An 8,353-nucleotide genomic window follows, 5' to 3' on the forward strand; every position below is an offset into this window, starting at 1 on the left:
CTTTGTACATGTATATGAGAGGCAAGGTGTAAGCCATCATGTTATCTATCACCTGTCTTGTACAATTGGCTGTGGGTATTCCCTAACAAATGCAAGTAGCTCACCCATCCCTCCTTCCTTGCCGAACTACCTCTGATGACCTTGAATTTGATATCTGGTAAGAGCACATGCATGGGTAATTATTGCAAAGTAGTTGATATGTTGTAAGTTGTTACCCTGAGATAAGATGCTTTTCTTCCTTCTTTCAGTTGTAATAGGGTAGTGCTGGCATTTTAAGTTCGAAAAGGATATAAGCAGCTTTGTTTTGGCTTCAGGTAAATATGATAAAATCCTACACTAATAAGGAAAACTGGCAAGCCCATATGTGAAGTTCAGTCGTCTTTGAAATCATAATTGTAGTATAGGATAGCAACGGGAACTAAAATATTCCATCAGGGACTATATGAATCCATCTAAGGCATACACTGAAAAACCCACCAGCTTTTAGGTAGAAACTGTTAGGCCAAATTTTCACAACGCATGCATGGGAGAGCGTATAATTAGCCCATCCTGATAAACCAGTGCATATGTTACAGCTTACAGCAGGATTGGACCTGGATACCCATCTGTGTATGGAAAAACAGTTGCATACATGTCCTTAACCCTCGCCCAGGCCAAGGGTGGTGAAGAAGTCCATCTCCTCCACTTTTCCAGCCTTTCCACTGAGACAGTGTAGGAGCTGCCAGAAGAGGGTACAGCAGGGGAGAGACAGACCCAGCTCCTTCCCTTGCTGCTGTGCACAGCCTGCACTGCTCGGGTTACTCTTGCTTTGCACAGGGTAACAGCTAGTACAGCTTCTCTAATCATAGAATCATAGAACAGTTAGGGTTGGAAAGGACCTTAAGATCATCTAGTTCCAACCCCCCTGCCATGGGCAGGGACACCTCGCACTAAACCATGTCGCCCAAGGCTCTGTCCAACCTGGCCTTGAACACTGCCAGGGATGGAGCATTCACAACTTCCTTGGGCAACCTGTTCCAGTGCCTCACCACCCTCACTGTAAAGAACTTCTTCCTTATATCTAATGTAAACTTCCCCTGTTTAAGTTTGAACCCATTACCCCTTGCCCTACCACTACAGTCCCTAAGGAAGAGTCCCTCCCCAGCATCCTTGTAGGCCCCCTTCTGATACTGGAAGGCTGCTGTGAGGTCTCCACGCAGCCTTCTCTTCTCCAGGCTGAACAGCCCCAGCTCTCTCAGCCTATCTTCATACGGGAGGTGCTCCAGCCCTCTTATCATCCTCATGGCCCTCCTCTGGACTTGTTCCAACAGCTCCATGTCCTTTTTATGTTGAGGACACCAGAACTGTACACAATACTCCAAGTGAGGTCTCACAAGAGCAGAGTAGAGGGGCAGGATCACCTCCTTTGACCTGCTGGTCACGCTTCTTTTAATGCAGCCCAGGATACGGTTGGCTTTCTGGGCTGCGAGCACACACTGCCGGCTCATGTTAAGCTTCTCATCAACCAACACCCCCAAGTCCTTCTCTGCAGGGCTGCTCTGAATCTCTTCTCTGCCCAACCTGTAGTTGTGCCTGGGATTGCCCCGACCCAGGTGTAGGACCTTGCACTTGGCTTGGTTAAACTTCATAAGGTTGGCATCAGTCCACCTCACAAGCATATCAAGGTCCCTCTGGATGGCATCCCTTCCGCCCAGCATATCAACTGAACCACATAGCTTGGTGTCGTCGGCAAACTTGCTGAGGGCGCACTCAATCCCACTGTCCATGTCACTGACAAAGGTGTTGAACAGGACAGGTCCCAACACCCACCCCTGAGGGACACTGCTCTTTACTGGTTTCCAATTGGACATTGAGCTGTTGACCACAACTCTTTGCGTGCAGCCATCCAGCCAATTCTTTATCCACCAAGTGGTCCATCCATCAAATTGATGTCTCTCCAATTTAGAGACAAGGATGTTGTGCAGGACAGTGTCGAACGGTTTGCACAAGTCCAGGTAGATGACATCAATTGCTCTGCCCCTATCCATCAGTTCCATAGCCCCATCATAGAAGGCCACCAAATTGGTCAGGCAGGATTTGCCCTTAGTGAAGCCATGTTGGCTGTCACCAACCACCTCATTGTTTTTCATGTGCCTTAGCATGCCTTCCAGGAGAAACTGTTCCAAGATTTTGCCAGGCACAGAGGTGAGGCTGACTGGTCTGTAGTTCCCTGGGTCTTCCATTCTCCCCTTCTTGAAAATGGGGGTTATATTACCCTTCTTCCAGTCATCGGGAACTTCACCTGACTGCCAGGATTTTTCAAATATGATGGACAGTGGCTTAGCAACTTCATTCGTCAGCTCCTTCAGGACCCACAGATGGATTTCATCAGGTCCCATGGACGTCTGCATGTTCAGGTTAAGATGGTCTCGAACCTGATCCTCTCCTACAGTGGGCCTAAGGTCTTCATTTTCACAGTCCTTGCATCTGCCTTCCAAGATTTGGGCATTGTGGTCAATGAACTAATACGAAATTTCCCTCTGTACAGGGCATTCTCATATTTGTCTCACACCATTCCTGAGTTCATAGACAACTGCCTGATCAACATTATGAAAACTGAGGATGATTTTTATTCTACTGGTGAGACTAACTTAATCAGGAAAATTAATCCGCAGACTCTGGAGACATTAGAGAAGGTATAAATGTCTGTCTGTCATTCTGGTTCCTCATCTGCTAATGAATAAAGTTTCAGGCTGACTCATAAGGATCGTTTAACATGTGCAGGACACAAACCTGGAAAAATACATTTCTTCTACCATTCTCTTACTTCTGAATTCATGGTAAAGTGAAATAGGGAAGGTATCGGTTGTTTAAAGAACTCATGAGTTCAAAATGAAATCCCAGGTAGTTTGGGAAAAGCTGGGCTTTGAGCAATTTGTACTCATACATCATCTAGCAAGGTTGCAGGAATAATACCACAATGACATGGTTATTTTGGATGATTTCCATTATTATGCCTTTGTAGTTATCAAGTGATTTACATAATTTTCCAGGGAAGACAAAATACATTTTATTTAAGATTCCTCCCTCTGTGCCAGGTAAGATATTTCTTTTATCAGCATTTTCTAGAAACTTGTTAGCATATTCTTTTCTTCTGAGGTTAAGGGGTGGTGATACAGCTCTTCTAGAAACCAGTAGCATTAATTTCTTAATTTTAACTTATTGAGAACTGCTTAGCCAGTCTGGGCATGTGCTATTACAAAGGTTCATCTTGAATATTGTGTAAACAGGGTTTTTCAGTATGAAGAATCTTGCTTTCAGAAGAATTTGGCTTTGAATATTACTAGTGAAGTAACTCTTTTAGAAGAATTTCCATTCCCTGTTGTCCTGGGTTCAGCTATAGCAGTCATTTTTCTCCTTCTTAGTAGCTGGTGCAGTGCTGTGTTTTTTAACTTTCAGCCTGGGAACGACGCTGATAACACCGATGTTTTTTAGTTGTTGCTAAGTAATGTTTATTCCAACCAAGGACTTTCTCAGTCTCATGCTTTGCCAGGGAGGAGGGGAAGCCGGGAGGAAGCAGAGACAGGACACCTGACCCAAACTAGCCAAAGGGGTATTCCATACCACAGCATGTCATGCCCAGTATATAAACCGGGGGGAATTACCCAGAAGGCCCAGATCACTGCTCGGGTCGGGCTGGGTATTGGTCGGCGGGTGGTGAGCAATTGTATCCTCTCCCCTTGTTATTTCACTAATCATTATTATCATTGGTGGTAGCAGTAGTGGTTTTGTATTATACCTTAGTTACGGGACTGCTCTTATCTCAACCCGTGGGAGTTACATTCTTCCGATTCTCCTCCCCATCCCTCCGGGAGCGGGGGGAGGAAGGGGGGGAGTGAGCGAGCGGCTGTGTGGTTCTGAGTTACCGGCTGAGCTCAAACCACGACACCTGTATTGTGATGTGTAGAGAAAGGATGAACAGAAACAATTTTAACTATAGGGCAGTATATATAATTTGAAGTTGTAAATTTTAATTTTCTTCATAAATGAAAATGCTCTTAAAATGTTGATACTGTGATTATAGGGAAGCATAATACCAAACAATACCTAATATAGAGTTAATTCCTCTCTAACCTGGTCTACACTAAGCCTTGTTGAAATACTGTCCTTTGTTCACAGAGCAAATAGCTTGCTATTTTTCCTTCAAGACAATCTTTTTTTAATATTGTTTATTAAAATCAGCTGCTAATGTGATGTCTGTCCCTTGGTTGAACAATCAAGAGGCCTGTCTCCAGAAGTTTCAGAAATAAATATCTGATGCTGAAGTGCTTGACAAAGAGGATAGTTTGGCATTGTTAGAAATATTGTGTGCTAGCAGTTCAAAACCACACTAGCATCCCAGACACATTTTGTTCCTGGCCCAAACAAAATACTGTATATTGTGGATGAGATCTGCTGTAGATGCATTGCACCTGACAGAAGAGTGTCGTGGTTTAAGCCCAGCTGGTAACTCAAAACCGCACAGCCGCTTGCTCACTCCCCCCTTTTCTCCCCCCTCTCCAGGTGGGATAGGGAGGAGAATCAAAAGAATGTAAACCATGATCAATAAGTCTATTGTATTACAAGTCATCACCATGAAGTATAGCGAAATGAGAACCTTAGCCCAGGCCCCAAAGCTGATAAAAGTTAAAACAGCAAATACTGGCTGCAAGTAAAGTATGACATGCTGAAACTCTGAGATCAAGTGCAACAACTCTGAGAGCAAATGAATCAACATTGTGACGAGTGACTATTAATCCGAAACAGTGACTGCTTATCACAAATACGATTAGACACACTCCTGTCAGATCTGTCGTTATCTCAACCTTTCAGGCCCCACGTTGGGTGCCAAAAAGAACTGTCATGGTTTAAGCCCGGCTGGTAACTCAGAACCACGCAGCCGCTCGCTCACTTCCCCCCTTCTTCCTACCCCTACTAATGGAGGGATGGGGAGGAGAATCGAAAGAATCTAACTCCCACGGGTTGAGATAAGAACAGTCTGCTAACTTAGGTATAGTACAAAACTACTTCTACTAACACCAATAATAACAATGATAAGGGAAATAACAAGGGGAGAGGATACAATTCCTCACCACCCACCGATCAGTACCCAGCCCGACCCAAGCAGTGATCTGGGCCTTCCGGGTAACTCCCCCCAGTTTATATGCTGGGCATGACATGCTGTGGTATGGAATACCCCTTTGGCTAGTTTGGGTCAGGTGTCCTGTCTCTGCTTCCTCTCGGCTTCCCGTGCCCCTCCTGACTGGCAGAGCATGAGACTGAAAAGTCCTTGATCGGGGTAAGCATTACTTAGCAACAACTAAAAACATTGGTGTGTTATCAGCGTTGTTCTCAGGCTAAAGTAAAAAATATAGCACTGCACCAGCTACTAAGAAGGAGAAAAATTACTACTACAGCTGAACCCAGGACAACAACCTATGCAGGAGGCACAGAAACAAACCAGTGTTTTTCTTTTTAAATAACCAGGCCACTCAATGACAGCTTTTGCACTAATTTAAAGTAATGTTCTCTTGGGTATGCAATTACCAAAGTATTAATAACAAGCAAAATACATCTTTCACTCGTGGTTCAGAGGCAGAGTGCTCTCTGCTTTCGTTACCCTCAAAGAGAGCTGGGGGTGTGTCCTCTGGATCTGTTGTGCTCTTCCTCATTCTACGTTTGACATCCTGCATAATTATACCCAAGCCAGAAGAAGCAACCTTCTAATATTTTTAAACGGGTATGTTATAACTATAAGTGATGCAAAGTTGCTGGTGTTTCATGCAGATTAATTTTAGACCTTCCATCATACCAGGACATGAAACGCATCCTCTGCTGCTTCTAAAACTCTCGTTCAAAGCTGCACAACAAACCCAGAGCACAGTACTGCTCTCAGTGACCCCTCTCTAATCAGAAAGCGTCTGAACAAGGGTTGAACTGTAAACACGGCCTTAAATAGGGCTATTCAGGGCTATTCACACTCCTCACAGGCAGGACTTGGTGCAGTGCTTAGGCCGCTGCGTCTGCACGTGCACATGTCCCAGCTGAGCTCCCCATCTGGAGAACAAAATAGCCTTGTGTCTAGCTTGGGAAGGACAAGGTTGCCTTTGTCAAGTCATTCATTTCTTTTTCCCATGGAGACATTTCCAGATACCTTTATTGTTTTTCCTAGTGGTAGAATCATTTGGAGACACCTTTGAACTGGATTAAGATGAATTATAAAATAAAGTTGTCCACATTACAAAGATAGGCATTTTTGACATCACTGATTTAAAGAAATGCAAATAATAAAAGCATGTGACCCACCACAGCTTCACTAGATCAGAACCCCTGAAAATCTTATTCTCCCTGTGAGAAATGTGCTCACCTTTAGAAAAATTTAACTGGGGACAAAGTCGGTGGAGCAAAGGTTTATTTACAGTGCTGGGTGCATGCCTTCATATCCTGCATGCACACTTGTGAGTACGAAGTTTCTTATAGTCAAGCCTTTTACATATTCATAGGACTTTAAGGAAGACGAATCCCACCTCCCAATGGCTGATGCAATCTTCATTCTTTCTTCCAGGAGGGTCTTTTAAGAGCTAGTTGATAAAGGCTAGTAGTCTTCTTTGATATGAACCTTTGATCTACTTAACCCCGTGCATGTGCCTAAAGCCCTTATCTTATACCTTTTTCTGTTACTTCCAGATTAGATGTTGGTTCAATCAAACATGACTGCTATATGTCCTATGTCCGGCCGCAAAAGTCCCTTATTCCTGTTTGTTTCACAGTTTCAGGAATTTACATTCTTCCCATCCACCTACATGATTGTGCTCAAGCAGGATACAATGCAAAAACAAAGATAAAGCAAGCTTTTGCTGAAGCAAACTATTTCTATTATTAATCACAAACCACCCTTTTTCTCTTTTATCCATTAGTTTGCTGAAGTATTATATGTATTTTTTTTTCGAATCTTTTGAAGTCTCTCGAGCTTGTTTAGTATTAGGCTAGCTTTTTCCAGTTTGTTGTTGTCTTGGTTTTGTAAAATCATTTTCTTTTGTGCTCCAGATGCCATGGCCATTTTTGAATTCATGGGCATAGCTGCATTCCTTCCACAACACTAGAGATTAATCTTATAAAACAGGCTATTAAACATAGCAAAAACAATAGCCCAGCAAGAGCGCATAACATAAAGAATCCTAACTTCTTCCACCAGGCAACTCCAAGCACACCATCCCGCCAACTAGCATCTATCATTGATTTCCATTTTTGAACTGGCACCTGGGCGATTTTGCAAATGTTAGTAGCTATATTTAAAACCGCTTCTCCATTATCGTCTATCTTAAGATAGCAGTCGGAGATGTTAAATTTTCCACACACCCCTCCCTCCCCAGTGAGGAGATAACCCAAGGCTAACCTATTTTGGTAAACAGCTGCTCTAATCTGAGTCTGCTGATGGGCCAATAGTTCCAAATCAGCTGCTGTCTGATTGGTAATTAACTCGACCACAACCTGTAGCCTTAAAATAAGTTTAAGCATATAGATAGGGGTGCAATAGCCCCAGCTTCCATCTTGTGCCTAAGTGGCCGGTCCATAAATTTCAATTATTCGTTTCGGGGGTGTCGTGGTTTGAGCCCAGCTGGTAACTCAGAACCACACAGCCGCTCGCTCACTCCCCCCCTTCTTTCTCCCACCGCTCCCGGAGGGATGGGGAGTAGAATCAGAAGAATGTAACTCCCACAGGTTGAGATAAGAGCAGTCCAGTAACTAAGGTATAATACAAAACCACTACTGCTACCACCAATGATAATAATGATTAGTGAAATAACAAGGGGAGAGGATACAACTGCTCACCACCTGGGGACCGATACCCAGCCCAACCAGAGCAGTGATCTGGGCCTTCCGGGTAACTCCCCCCGGTTTATATACTGGGCATGACGAGCTGTGGTATGGAATACCCCTTTGGCCAGTTTGGGTCAGGTGTCCTGTCTCTGCTTCCTCCCGGCTTCCCCTCCTCCCTGGCAAAGCATGAGACTGAGAAAGTCCTTGGTTGGAATAAACATTACTTAGCAACAACTAAAAATATCAGTGTTATCAGCGTTGTTCCCAGGCTGAAAGTTAAAAAACACAGCACTGCACCAGCTACTAAGAAGGAGAAAAATGACTGCTATAGCTGAACCCAGGACAGTATCCACCCCTTATTCCATACCATTCACGTCATGCTCAGTTCCCACATCTCTCAACACACCATCACCCCTGTCCCATATATACACATATATATACACCCACACCCACACACAGAGAAAGATATCATTCCCTAGTCCATGGACCAATCCCTATAAAATTGCTGAACTCA

This window comes from Strigops habroptila, chromosome W (assembly GCF_004027225.2).
Source record: "Strigops habroptila isolate Jane chromosome W, bStrHab1.2.pri, whole genome shotgun sequence".
NCBI classification, from domain to species: Eukaryota; Metazoa; Chordata; class Aves; order Psittaciformes; family Psittacidae; genus Strigops; species Strigops habroptila.